This window comes from Bombus vosnesenskii, unplaced genomic scaffold, assembly GCF_011952255.1.
Source record: "Bombus vosnesenskii isolate JDL3184/JDL3185 unplaced genomic scaffold, Bvos_JDL3184-5_v1.1 scf7180000013316, whole genome shotgun sequence".
NCBI classification, from domain to species: Eukaryota; Metazoa; Arthropoda; class Insecta; order Hymenoptera; family Apidae; genus Bombus; species Bombus vosnesenskii.
This window is the reverse complement of record NW_022882962.1, coordinates 1,213,641-1,227,248: the sequence shown is the minus strand read 5'-3', so window position 1 is coordinate 1,227,248 and position 13,608 is coordinate 1,213,641. Positions and strand designations below refer to the sequence as shown.

The 13,608-nt window shown below is 40.8% G+C and overlaps 1 protein-coding gene across 2 annotated transcripts in view; it reads right to left on the bottom strand.

Moving 5' to 3' along the window:
- Positions 1-13,608, bottom strand: part of LOC117235479 (heparan sulfate glucosamine 3-O-sulfotransferase 5) — a 150,167-nt gene that overhangs the window by 119,543 nt on the left and 17,016 nt on the right. For both annotated transcript variants that reach the window (XM_033497533.1, XM_033497532.1), the window contains exon 2: positions 9,296-9,353. The gene's annotated coding sequence lies outside the window, so the exon portion shown is untranslated. The remainder of the gene's footprint in view (positions 1-9,295; positions 9,354-13,608) is intronic.

Here is a 13,608-nt window from a genome sequence, read left to right as displayed (position 1 = left end):
TCTGTTTGTGCGAAAAATGTTGCATTCGAAAAAAAAATACGAAAATTCGAAGCGAACGTCGCTTGCTCTTTGATAAAATTCTTGAAATTCAGAACGATCGGAACAAAGAAAGAAGCCGCGACGCTTTTCAATTTACTGTTTCGTCCGCTAGACGCGCGATAAACGAAGGTTGTATTCGCGCGAGCGACGAGAAAACGCGCGAGTAGGAAGACTCTACTGCCAAATTTGGAAATTAAAATGACCCACGAGATTATAAATTCCATACACGGAAACCGACGTTTCTGCGATACAAGCGCGATAATTAAACGTCACCGATAAATCCACGATAGCGAATGTTTATAATAGAAACGTTGGTTGTCGCGTGGCGTTAGAATCAAGACAACGACACCGTTTTAATTTGATTTGCATTCGTGATTTCGTTGCGTGTAACGTAACATCGCAAGCAATTAATTCGTTGGCGTGCTATTGACAACTCGATTATTTACAGGCAAGTTTCCGCGTATTCCCGAACTGTCAGATTATCTTGTGTTTAACGTGGTCGAGAAACACGGCCACGAACAGCGCGTCGGTAACCGCGGTTAACGTGGCCGCACTCTTGGATATTGTATTACATATTATGTAGCAAAGTGATGGCAAGTAATTAACTCGAAATGATAAAGTAGATTAAACCGAGAAACGGAGAGAGGGAGAGAGAGAGAAAGAAGGTTTATTTAATATATTACGGTCTATTTAATAAGCTGAATCTTCCGATACCCTCTTGACAAGGAAATCCTTTAATTAAACAATGAGACATTGTCGGATGATCTCTGCGATTGCGTCGAAAGTTCTATTCAAGAGATACGATCAATCGGAAAATAGGCGGAGAAACGGAGAATGTCCAATTCGCGAGATCGAAATAAACGTCGATGTAAAAAATACAACGCGAGTCATTCGATCTAACGATAAACGAAATTTGAATTACGCGTCCCCGATAAAACTACCAATATCGTTAAACGATACGATGGATTAAAATGTATTATATATACACGTTATATCGCGTTACATATACGATACATTATAGATAAATTACGTAATCGTGCTGCTTCGATTAATTTAGAGACGAACGACGATTTTCGCAGATGAACGAACACAGGATTTACTTTCCTGCGTTCATTGCGTAACTCACGTTTGAGCGCGGCTCTATCACATCGATTTATGACATCCACATACGTGGGTGCTATATCATATCAGCTGTACCGTCAGCCAAAATCTCGTTGTACAAACTTCGATGTCGGCCAACGGGACTTCCATTATCCGAATTAACAGGGAGACGGCTGTTTGGATAAGAACATTTTCAGATTACGGAACTTTCGATTCCCCCGTCATTCGTGTAACGCCGAATAAAGCAACTCGGCAGGGGGACTGGAATAAAAGAAACAACGAGAAAATAATTCGGTTAGAAGTTTACTCGCCCAAAGGTTGAGAATTCTTTGTTAAAACAATAATAAATAAAGTTGGAACACGGTTAACAGGTAAGTAGCATTAACGGTTACTCTATGTATATCCTAAGACTGAAGATCGCAAGTAGAAAGAAAAATAGAGAAGGAAAGACAAGAAAATGATTAGAAATAACAGGATAAGGTAGACAAATAAACGAATAAAACTAATCGTGGTACGATACGTAAGAAACGCGATGAAACGATGCCGCTTGAAAGTTGATTTAGGCCCAGCCTCGAACATAGCAAAAAATTAGATCTGATGGAAAGATCGATGCAAGATCGAACGGTGTTGGCCAATAAGCGGATTCCATAGAACGGATCCCAGTTGGTGTTGTTGAAAATTGTGGATCTCAATCGCCGAAATAAATGTATACGAACACTTGGATTACACTTAAGATTGATATCAAAATAATTTCACATTTATTTAATACGCGATTTACAAGATCTTCGTCGATATACATTTGCACTCTCTTTGTTTCGTCATCTTCTATACCACACTACTAACGGAATAGTTGCATTCGTCTGTTTTACGAAACGCTGTGCACGCAAGTACTCCCATACACACTCACATTCATACGCGTGTCATTACTACGCGGCTAATCCGGTGTACCTCACAAAATTACATATATCTCAATGGGTGTATTTAAAAAGATAGAAGTCTGGGGAACAGTCCAGTTACAAGTTGCACGATCGTTTGCAAAAACCTCGATTCACGAGAACCTCGAAACATCGACGCTAAAGTTGATTATCTGGATCGATTATCGCGCTCTGTACGAGGGTAGCAAATGCTCTAATACGTACTTACGAACAGGGTTGTATATATACCCGGGGGTAAAAATCATAAAGCAAAGAGTTAATCAAACGACATCCGCGGTGAAGCGGTTAAATAACACGTTTCTGTTCCCTTACGAGAATACTTAATATCCTGCGGCACAAGTCCGAACGTAGAGAACGTACCATTATTTGCTCTATTTCATAAACCACGACTTAAAAGGGAATAGAGAAACACAACGATGCGAAATACGATGCAATTAGCGGGAGTGCAGGTATAGCGAGCTTTCACGTGCAAAGGACAGGTAAATTTGGATCGATGGGAGTTCCGCGAAGGAAATTGAAACAGGCCGTGGCCTTGAACGGCCAAGCTTATAATTTTGATTGTAATTTGCTCGGTTGCGTGTCCTTTTCATATTAACTCCGCGTGTGCACACATTAGATGTTTCCGTGTACGCGCACGCTTGGTACCGGCGATGTTTCGTCGCGTTATCTGCCCCACCTCCAAGAAAAATCTTTCTACCCACCCGCGAAGACGAGCTCAACGATCGTCCGCGCGTGATACCTGTCCCATGGATCTTACATTTTTCAGCGTCATCAATTATTTCGATTCTGCTCGATTTTTCCCAACATCGGTCGTCGATACGTACGTCGTTCGTCTCCGCGGTGATCGTTGGCTCGACGCGACGAAAGTCGAATTTTATAAATACGAATCGAACGATAAGTATGCCGTACGCTCGTTTATTCGTAAACACGAATTTATTACGAAATTGTTGATAACGGGCAGACGATGATATTCTTCTCTGTTATTATGTATATTGGAGTAATGGATTTAAATTGGAATAATAGATTTAAATTGAAGTAATATGAGTAATAAATTCGTCTGACTTGCATTTGTATATGCACTTTAGAAGAATGTTACAAAAATTGTTTAACGCTTTTAAACACATTAAAACGCGTTTAAAATTGTTCGACCGCGAATCTTATATATTTCACGCTGGCAGCCGCAACAGATTGAAATATACTACGCCATAACGTTTAATTCTTGCAAAATATCGCATTGCATCCGCGCACAGTTTCTGGCAATGTTACCGAAATTATTCGCGTTGTCGACAATTTGTCGGTCCGTGAAATTTATTTTATTTCAATTAATTATTTTAATCATTCTGAAAGATCTAATAACGTGGATGATCGACGACCAACGTTTCAACGTGTTAAAAACTATAAAAGATATAAATTTGTAGCGAAATAAGATAAATGAGTTACTCGTTGACGAGATAGATTTTACACAGAGCTTAATACTAAACCAATACTTAACGTGTTCCTTCGAGAGATCGTCAATGGGCTTAATACCCGACCTAGTAAATTGATCGTCGTCGATAGTTTTCGGACAGTTATCGAATGTGAATGACATCTGTTGTTTTTCGAATTAAGAATTTCCGTGTGTCTGAATCTCAACGTCTTCAAACCCTTCTCATTTGCATCCAGGAAAGCTTGTAATTCCGAGAAGGATTTAAAGAGTTTCATCCTTTGGCTTTCATCGTCCGTCCGCTAATATATTCGAGCAAAAGAACAAAATAACCAATAAAACGTAAATTTACCGCTTTGGGTATTTCAAGTAGAACTAGGCAAACGCGAGTAGGAGATGCAAATAACGATAAGCGAAAGGTAATTTCAAAGAGATCGCACAAATACATACATATGTTATGTATGTTACACATATGTACTATACAGCGTACATACGCTATATCCGGACGGTGGATGTTTATGCAGATTCGTATTTTTCTACATTTAATTCAAAAAATGGAAATTAAACGGAAATTTGCTTCGTCCATTAAAGGTTACAACGAGTACTATACTTTGAATATTTTATATTCTTGAGAATTTTGGATCTTAATAGCCGAAATAATGGTATAGGAACACTAAATTTACACTTGGAATTTATATTAGAATAGTTATACAGGGTGGTTGGTAACTGGTGGTACAAGCGGAAAGGGGGTGATTCTACGCGAAAAAAGAAGTCGAAAATATAGAATAAAAATTTTTCGTTCGAGGCTTCGTTTTCGAGAAAATCGACTTTGAATTTTCGCTCGGTACGCGTGCACTTTACCGCGTCTCGTTATAACGGATCCCACTGTAGATCGTTGTCTCGATGGATATTATCGCAGTTTAAGTTTGTTTTTGCCATAACGGAAAATTAGGAATACATAATGAAATAATATGAAGTAATCATAAAGTTTATTATTACAAAAATTGCTGAAAATGTTGCCCATTCTGTCGAACACATACTTCTGCTCTTCTAATTAAATTTCTATTAACACTTTCTAACGTGTTCGATTGTTTTAAAGTATGAAAGGCTACAATAATCTTTTCTTTCAATTGCTCGCAACTTGCGATTTCTTCGGAATAAACAATTGTTTTAATATGGTTCCATAAATAAAAGTCAAGCGGAGTTAAGTCAGGAGAGCGTGGTGGCCAAACTATTGTTCCAGCACGACCGATCCAGCCTTGGTAATGTCGGTTTAAAAAATCTCTCACATGACGACTAAAATGTGGCGGTGCACCGTCTTGTTGAAAAATTAAACTTCCTCTAGTTCTCAGCGGTACATCTTCTAATAATTCCGGTAGTTTGTTTTGTAGGAAATCGAAATATGCTGCTGACGTTACATTTCCTTCGATCCGTTATAACGAGACGCGATAAGGTGCACGCGTACCGAGCGAAAATTCAAAGTCGATTTTCTCGAAAACAAAGCCTCGAACGAAAAATTTTTATTCTATATTTTCGACTTCATTTTTCGCGTAGAATCACCCCCTTTCCGCTTGTATTCGTCGATACATACTTTCACGCGTCTCACATTCTTCCATACCAGACTGTTAACTAACAGTTTACATTCCTTTGTTTTCGAGGCGCCGCGCACACACATATTCACATACACGTATCACTACTACGCGGTCAATCTAGTCTAGCACATAAAATTATATTACATGTATTCTTACAACATTACATCTTCCACAAATGCATAAACATGCGCGATGTAATTCTGTCAAATGAAAATATAAATAATGGGAAATTGTAGCGCAAAAATTGCATGTACTAGAAAACTCCCGGATATCGTATCGAATCGTCTCCGCTTTGTAGTTGAATCGATCGAACGAACTGAAATAATTTCGATCGAGACTCGCGACGAGCCAAAGACCAGACGACTCTCGACGAGCGAGAAAATCGCGATACTCTGCAAATAATTTCAGGAGCACTTTACGTCCGTATTGCCAGGAACAAAGCAGAAGTCAGGCTTGAAGAGCATCTTAACTTTCAAGAACGCATTAATGCAGCCCTCTCAGGAATGCTCAGAAATTCCTCTGCAAGCGTATAATGTCGTCGCGAATTAGGACGCGCAAGTGACATCGTTCTCACGGACAAAATGTTTCGCCAGTTTGCAAAGCGATATAAAACTTTGAATCGGCGCGTTTTGTGTCTACGATCGTTCGGAAATCATCTCGCTACCTCTCCTCTTTCTTCCGTTAATCAGCGTTTTACGTCCGTCCGCGAATGTTAAAAATCTCGCCATAACGATTTCGGAAACGATAATCACGCAATATCATAACATACTTTAACTTTGTTACTTGATATTTACTAAATTATATCCAAAAGGTGGATTATATCTTGCCGTTTCAAAATTGCAAACCTTGTTTTTTATTCTTATCTTTGATTCTTCTAATTAGCATTGTGCATTCGTGGCGTTATAACATTATAAAACCGACTATGTTTATTTGATTCGTATTAAATTGCACGCGTACGTGCTGTTATGCCAGGTAATATAGTATTATAATTAGACCAGAACAGAACATTCAATGGATGATGGAATATAACGTTGCAGAAGGTAAAGCGTCCGAATAACGGAATGCTCAATGAACGAAATATTCCTGCAGTATGGTACGTACTTGAATAATAAAATATGAACACAACTAAACGCTAACCTTCGCTGTTTCTCTCGTAACTGTAATAATGGCAAGTGTCGATCTCCACTTTTTAATACTAATAATATCCTGCGTAAATATTCTTATTACGTAAAGATACATCGCCGTGCAGACTAAATTGAAGACATAAAAGATCCATGCAGCTCGCGTCATTCTGTCACGCACCTTTGAGTGCTACTTCGATAAAAAAAAAAAGAAAAAAGAAAGATAAGAACTCGAGTACTTCGGTAATGCCCGAAGTTTATTTATAACGCACAAACTTTTCTTCCGCGGCAGTTGCAACGAAACGATTCGCGTAAAAGTTTAGGACCGTAAAATAAAAACGTAATCGGCTTACTCCCGGCAGAGATGCCTTCGTTAGAAAGTATTAAGAATCGTTTCTCTCAAAATGTATCCTAGCCGAGTTTATCGGCGGTGTTCATACTCGTGGAGAAGTGTCGAGTGGCCAAGGGACTAAGAAATTCTACTTCACACTGCCTGCTAGCGAAACGAAACAAGTAATATCCCGGCGAGCAGCCTGCTTTATTTTCTTTGCGTTTCTTTCCTTATGAATGTTTACTTCGTTTCTTGCATTTCTTATTCCTATTATCCTGCGTTTAACTTTGTGATCGCGCTTTCGAAAATCTATATTATCAAGCCGAATTTCCAAGCAGAATAACTTTTCCTAAACTCCGTCGACGTTATTCGGAAAATATTAATTGCCAAAGGCAGATCTTTAGGGAAATTTACAATTGATCGATCGTGGCGTAAATTTTACTTTCCAACGTTTCACGAAATTTCTACTCGCTATGTGTGAACAGGATCGTATCGTGTACGACGCGGCTAAACCACAATTTACTAGGTTACAGTACGCCAAGTGTTACAAGCTGTGTACCGTTCGAATCACAGGTATTCGAAGAACGTTGATCGACCATCGTTTTCTTTCTCCTGTAATTTCGGTTACCTTTGGCATTATGCTAAACAGTACAGGGCAACCTGTGATTTCCAACAGCTCTATTTTATATTTACGCGCAGGAAAATAGCGAAATGTCGATATACATACACCGATCTTCGGTTAGAAATTATCGTAAGCGATACTGTTAGAAACCACAGGATATTGGCAATCTCGAAATCCTTCGGTCGATAAGAACGTCAAAGAGAAAGAAAAAGGAAAATTTGCGGAAAAATGTGTCAGCCATTGCGAGTGAGAGTATCGCGCGTCGCGGCGCCGTGGCAAAAACTAAAACAGCCCTCGACTTGATAATTAAGCACTAATTGAGCGAACAGACGTTACCGTAGTCGTCGACGAGTGCTTACGGGCCACGTTCAGCAGATTATTAAACGTAAAGTCGCGCGGAGGCCGAGAGGGTTGGGAGAACAGGTCGCGCACAATAGAAGACAAATTGCGCGGTAAAGCGGCGTTGAATTATTTGACATACAACACTCGACGAACAGGAAACTCCCAGAAAATTATACATTACTTCCGGTATTTCTAGACCAGTCGAAAGGGTTAAGGACTAATAAGATGCTTGTTTGCGCTTCGAGTGGATGCACTCGAATCGCAGCCACCGGCATAATTCAGCGGCAGTTTATCCGGAATATAGTCAGCCATTAGGTTGCAACAATGTGTTCGCGTGCCACGAAAACTGAAAATGTCAGAAGAACATGACGTCGACGAAGAGATCGAGCCGGCTGGAATAGCGAACGAGGCGTAAAGGAATGGATAACGTGACCCAGAACACGAAATCCAACTACGTACGCTCGGCAAACTAAACTATTATTACGCGATAGATCTATACACGTGTATATTTTAATTCGACACTCGACCGGCTGCAGCACAATTTTGTTCGTTCCCGGTTAGCCGCAATTCCAACCGATAACCATCTTGATAGCGTGCCGTATTTGCCAAAAAAGAAAAAAACGAGAGACTTCTTTTCTGTAAATATCTAATCCGCTGATCGACCCTCTGAATAAAATACGAAACGGCGAACCGTTCTAACTATCAGCTAGCCGGCGAAGGCGTTGACGCTTAATTCCAGAGCTCATCGCAGGTGGAAATAAACGCTGACCTTGCGCGCCTCTTTTCCGAACTATACACGCGAAATCGAACGATCCAGCCAATCCCATGGAAACGAATTATCGGCAACATCGAACTGTTGATCTATCCTCGTGAACATTTCAAGAGATCATTAGAAACACATCTCAATTATTATCGAATTAGCCTCTGAAATGATCAGAACGAAGATCGTTATTACGTCGTTGTGGTCAGCACGCGATCGAACACGCCGCAAGAATTCGTCAAGGCAAAATTACAAAGATGATCGTAAATGTAAATTATCGACGAATCGGCGTTCGAATTTTACGGGACGGTTGAGCGAAAATTTGCAGAGCGAATGACGTTCTTTTTAACGCTATATAAAATCGAATAAATCGACGATTGGTGGAAAAGCCAAGCTGAGACTGAGAGTCGTTGTGCCTTTACGGGACGCGATCTGACGCGATTAGATCGCGTGCCAACGCAGCGTACGTACCGCGAGCTTGAATCTAATATAGCTAATTACACGTGGCAACAAACGCCGATTAGGCTCACTCGATAAAATTCCATTCTTCCGCCGTAAATTCCTTCTCAAGCCACGTTTCGATTTCCCTGTTACGATCGATGTTTCCTCCCAAGCAATTGACGATAAATTTCAACCGTTTGCATCGATTAGCACGTCCTGCTTGTACTCGCTAAATATTCTACGTTCTTTAAACGATCCTCCTGCGATTGAAAATTCAGTACATATTTACTTGCACGTTAAACGACGTATCATCGTCGTTCGATACAAGACGAATCGACGCGACGTACTACCGACAGCCTAACGACGATGGTCATCGATAGATCGCGATTTACGGGAAATTCGACGTATCTAACGAACGAGTAACAATACCCACGCGAAGATATACGAAATATCCGAAGCACAATAGCTGATATTTTATAAACGAAACAAATATCTGTGCGTAGAACGTGCGCTTCTTCGGTCGTGTTCGTAAACAATGAATTTCTATAAACATCCACGATCTATCTAATGGTTAAAAATCCTACTTACGTTATTTATCCGAGACCCAGTCGCGGGAATCAGCTGCCTCGCTGGTTTACCAAGACACCTAAAACGAAGGCAAACGATTAAAATGGAGGATAAACGCGAAACGAAAGAGAGAAGGTTAAAAATGAACAGAATGAATCCAGTTAATCCGTAACAAATCCTGCTTTAATCAGAATACCAAGCACGGCAGGACGAACGCGACCAGTCGGTGCGTTCAATCTGCAACGCGTCGGCAACGCCGGAAACAAACGTCACCCTCGGGTCACGTTCCGAACGAAATGACGACGACGTATAAACGATTACAAGTCGGCTTCCGTGTGCAACTTTTCTCTCTGTTCCGTTCCAGCGAACGAAGTACTTATCGCGTAAAGCTGACGAGCACAAAGAAATTACGACGCGGAAGGCGACGGATATGGGTGCATAACCGGAGGGTAGGTTCCTCGGTGTAAGCGCACCGGCATCGGTTCATCCCCCTTCTCGTGCTCGAGGACGCGCGATATAACGAGACAACGAAAGAAAGGCGGACACGTTTGCCACTTGAAGAAACCAAGCTGAACAAAAACCGGTCTCTGCCGTGTTTACCTCATGTTCGCTTTCTTCGTTTTCTATGTACGGTGGCTCGCGAAAGTATTCGAATACTTTCGAAAATCGTATAGGAAATTTTGATTTGAAATTCGAAACACGGCTACCCCGATTATATCGGAAAGATTTCAAAGGTAGGCGAAAACGTATTTAGAAGTTGCAAGATATTTATTGGAAGCATACGCTTTACAAGATGATACGAACAGTGAGTCGATTATTCGTTGTATCGATAAGTCACGGTACGTAGTGAGATCACTAGTTGTACGTTTAAGAGTATTACGTATATTAATATTTCACCGAGTGTTTGTAATAAATGTCTTGTAACTTTCGTGTACATGTTTCGAATAGGTTTCAAACTTCGCTATTATAGTCGCGATAGTCCTGTCTCGTTTCAGCGCTGACGAAATTTCAAAGTTTCTTACAGAGCACGTAATATACTGGTAAAAAAAAATTCTCTAGTTACCGTTCTAAGCGTTCGAATAGTTCCGTGAGCCGATGTAATGGGAGAATAGGAGAAAAACGAATTCACTCGAGACCCATAAAAACCGCTCTCCGCCGTATTTAACTCGTACTCTTGCTTTCCTATCTCCATATGTAATGGGTTGGCAACTAAGTGATTGCGGATTTTGTCATTAGATGGTATTGACAAAATGCGCGATCACTTAGTTGCCAATCCAATACTTACGTACGCTTGTTTCCATTCGTACGAACGGATACAGCATCGACCGACATCCGGAAGTAGATGCTCCGCGCGTACATCGACTTACTTCATCGCACGTTAATCCGATTTTTCAGTCCGAATGCGATTTAAACTTGAACGCACGTGACGTCAAGTTTCGCGACTAGCACACGATATACGGATCATACTGCGAAAATTACGGCCAGCATCTTTCATGGGATATTCCGTATGTTTGGAAAAGGAATTACGCTATGTGTAATCGAAACACAAAGGTGGAATTTAAAGCAAAGCTACTTCTAGAATTGGTTTGCTTTTAATTAAAAAGTTCTTTGATCTATCTAGCGTGTTGGATTTACCGGATTTCCGGAATATAAATATCGTTCTTACGACGCTTACGCGTTGTTTGCTCGCTTTGATCGCGTTCAGAGTTCTATTTCGAGCACGGTGAGGATCCGCCGATTCGGTTCCCTTTATCGAGTATTACGTCAAATATTTTAACATATTTACGTAAACCGACCGGGTGAATAAACCGCCGTCGTTCTCGTGCGTCCGTTACTCATCAACGTGTACTCTTCGCTTTTCTTATTGTTCGGACGTCAAGTTTTAAATACGCGTAGGAGATAAAAATTTGTCTCGACGTTGATAATAAATCACAGGTGAAAGTGCGCGAACCATCGAAAAACGATACGCGTCAAATATACGTGTCTTGTCGTGCAATCGGAATAGCTTTCTCGCAACGTGTATACGGTACAAACGTGTCTCCAGGGTACTCGGAATAACACGTCGGCTGCTTAGTTAGCAGACGTTGAACCATGAAACTGGACACAGGATATCATGCGGATACACCGGGGCAGGTGCGAAGACGAACATCGTGTTCCCATTTACGTTACAAAATCGCCTCGTTTTGGATAATCGAAAAACAAATGGCAGCTTAACTGTGGAATAATATTCGCGGCACGGGATTTTCGATCTCCTGCGACTATCACGGGAATTTCATTTCGCTCTGTGAACTTAATCGGCCAATTCCGTCAGATTAAAATCGTTACTTTCGCAAGGAGAGAGACCGTAAGAGCGAAAATCCTCGAACCTCTCGCGAACCCTGGCTCCAACGATTACGAAATAAAATTTTCACCGAATCTCCGGTTCGACGAGAAGTATATCTCGCAGTGATTTGTTCAAGACGCGAGGGAAATTTTAAACGCTTTGACACGCGAGATCGATGGAAAAATTCTTCCTCTGAAAAATATGTTCGGTGAAAAAAGAAAAGAAGGAAAGGAAAAAAAACATGAGAAAGCGATTCGTAGGTTTTTAACGCTTTGCTTAAACAAAGCTTGTTCACACTTTTCAAGGTAGCGAGCTTTTATAATCGTGCTGCCGATTAAAGGATACCTGAAAAAAGCTGGGAAACAAAAGAAACCGTATGAAAGCAAGCCGTAAGTACATCGAGCAAAGAGAAGCGAATACACAGCTTTTTAAAGCTGTTTACCAGGTAACTTTTAGAAAGTATTGTGCACACTTTCCCACGTTTCGTTAAACATAAATTTACGACTAATATAAACGTACAACGGTGTGCTTCGACTCGGGAAACGAGTAAAACTTCAACCCCTACCATACCTGTAATCAGATAACCTCCGTTCTGAATTTCTCTGTTCTCCATTCGTTACCGTGCAAACACTGGCAACACGCATGAATGCGTAGTCATTTTTTCTTTTCTTCCCCTATTTTGCTTTTTTCGTTGCATATACGCTACGCACATACGCGAACGCAACGTACGAGTATTCGGGAATAAATTATTTTTACCAACGTTCACTTGCATTTTTCAAATATTTCCATGTAAATTTTTCCAACGTACGATTCGACATATTCCTAACGTTAGAAAAGTTGCGGAATACTAGGTTTTATATATCGACGCACAAATAATTATTTCGTGAAATTATAAATCGTGCGGCAAGTTGAAAGCATCTCCGATGAAATCCCCTGCGTGAAATCCTCGAATTTGGACAACTATCGTTTGACACGTATCCCACTCCGTATAGTTCTGTTCGCTTAGTTAACCCCTTAACCTACAGCTACGGGCATAGCCCGTAGTACGATAGTCGGGCCAAATATAATATATAATATGATATACAGGGTGGTTGGTAACTGGTGGTACAAGCGGAAAGGGGGTGATTCTACGCGAAAAAAGAAGTCGAAAATATAGAATAAAAATTTTTTTTTAATTTTTCCATCGAGACAACGATCTACAGTGAGATCCGTTATAACGAGACGCGATAAAGTGCGCGCGTACCGAGCGAAAATTCAAGGTCGATTTTCTCGAAAACAAAGCCTCGAACGAAAAATTTTTATTCTATATTTTCGACTTCTTTTTTCGCGTAGAATCACCCCCTTTCCGCTTGTACCACCAGTTACCAACCACCCTGTATAATAGCTTGTTTACGTTTTCGGCGCAAAATTCTCGAACGTAAATCGTAGGTTAAGGGGTTGAGTTAAAGGAGCGATAGTATCGTTCGAAGGAACTGCAACGGCGTTTATTTTTAATCGAAAGAGCAGACACCGAGCAAACGATTCTCATCTGCCATGGTGGAATGGGGTTGAATTAAAGCGGTCGCCACAGAAGAAAGTATGAACAACAAGTTAAATATTATCACGGAGACAACGGTGTCGCGAGTCTGCGCTGTGAACGAGCCAGACGTATAAGCACCGGACTCTATTTAAACATTCATGCAGCGTAAACGCTTGGTAGATTTTCCCTTCAAACTCACGCCACGCAGCAATAGACGTGCTGCAAAACGCGCGAAAATGATCCGGCCGTTGGACTTCACCGTGGCAGGAGTAAAATTCGCCAAACGTTCGGACCGGCCCGTTTTCCAAAGTGTCTTTTCTCTTTGTCTTCCGATGACTTTTCCAAAAGTAATATCGCACCGAGCACGACTTCATTTCTTTCGAGACAAATGATACAATAAATTCTAGGATAATCCTTAGAAATACCGCCGCTAGTTTGTTATAATTTTTCTAACGTCGCCGAGATCGATTGGAACGTAGGATTCCGTGTTAA